The following is a 1,735-nucleotide window of genomic DNA, read 5'->3' on the forward strand; positions in this document are numbered from 1 at the left end:
AATGCGGACTTGTTCTTCGGCATGTTGGATAATATCCGGACCGAAGAGTGGACGTTCCCCAGTTTCTGACCAGTTCAGAGGGGTTCGGCACTTTCGTCCATATAACACTTCGAAGGGGGCCATCTTCAGACTAGCTTGATAGCTATTATTATAAGAGAACTCAGCATACGGGAGAGATTCCTCCCATTTCTTGCCGAAGGAAATAACACAAGCTCGAAGCATGTCTTCGAGAACTTGGTTGACGCGTTCAACTTGCCCTTGCGACTGAGGATGAAACGCAGTACTGAATGACAGATGAGTTCCCATGGCTTCTTGGAAACTTGCCCAGAATCTTGAAGTGAATAAGCTGCCACGGTCTGAACTGATAACCAATGGAATACCGTGGAGTGAAACAATCCTGGACATATAGAGCGTTGCCAGCTGGCTAGCAGTGATCGTTTCTTTGACCGCCAGAAAATGTGCAACTTTGGAAAGCCGGTCAATGACGACAAGAATAGCATCATTACCTTTCTGTGATTTGGGAAATCCAGTGACGAAGTCCATCTCAACATGGTCCCATTTCCATTCAGGAATAGAGATAGGTTGCAGAGTTCCAGCAGGCCTTTGATGTTCTGCTTTGATACGACGGCAAACGTCACACTCAGCAACATAACGAGCAATGTCTTGCTTCATATTAGACCACCAGAATCTCTGACGGATGTCTTGGTACATCTTTGTACTACCAGGATGGATACATAGAGGCGTATCATGAGCTTCTTTCATAACTTCCTGTGTCATATCCAGGTTTTTCTCTGCACATGGCACCACTAGGCGGCCCTTGAAGTATAAGGTGCCATCTTCAGCAATAGTGAAGAATGAGGGCTTTCCTTCTGCGAGGTAGCGCTTAATCTTGTGGGCTTCAGAGTCATACTTCTGTAGCCTTTTGATGCTGTCCACGAGATCTGGTTTAGCAACTAGGGTATTGAGGGAACCCTGGGTAACAACGTGGAGGTTCACCTTGCCAAACTCCTTAGGAGGGGGAGCGAGTGCACCCGGAGGAACAATATGGAGGTTCAGCTTCCTGAATTCTTCAACAAGCGAGGGCTGAACTTTGTGAACCTGGAGGTGGTTGCAGTAAGACTTGCGGCTCAAGGCATCAGCCATTACATTAGCCTTGCCTGGCGTATAGGAAATACCCAAGTCAAAGTCTGCAACAAGCTCCATCCATCTCTGCTGACGGAGGTTCAGGTCTGGCTGAGTAAACAGATACTTCAGACTTTGGTGGTCAGTGAAGATCTCGCAACGATTACCGAGAAGGTAATGTCGCCACTGCTTCAGCGCATGAATGACAGCAGCAAGTTCGAGGTCGTGAACTGGGTAGTTCTCTTCGTGAGGGCGCAATTGCCGAGAGGCATAAGCAATCACTTTGCGGTCTTGCATTAGGACACAGCCTAATCCTTGACGGGAAGCGTCGCAGTAAATGACGAAGTCCTTCTTAGTATCAGGTGGAGCTAGAACTGGGGCAGAAGTCAACTTGTCTTTGAGTGCCTGGAAACTTTCCTGACATTTGTCTGTCCATTGGAACTTGACGCCCTTATGCAACAGGTTAGTCAGAGGCCTGGCGATCTTGGAGAAGTTCTCGACGAATCGACGGCAATAGCTGGCGAGACCGAGAAAACTTCTGACTTGCTTAACGTTCTTGGGAGGAGTCCAATCAAGGATAGCCTGGACTCGTTCAGGGTTGACGGCAATACCA

This window comes from Triticum aestivum, chromosome 5D (genome assembly GCF_018294505.1).
Source record: "Triticum aestivum cultivar Chinese Spring chromosome 5D, IWGSC CS RefSeq v2.1, whole genome shotgun sequence".
Taxonomy (NCBI): domain Eukaryota; kingdom Viridiplantae; phylum Streptophyta; class Magnoliopsida; order Poales; family Poaceae; genus Triticum; species Triticum aestivum.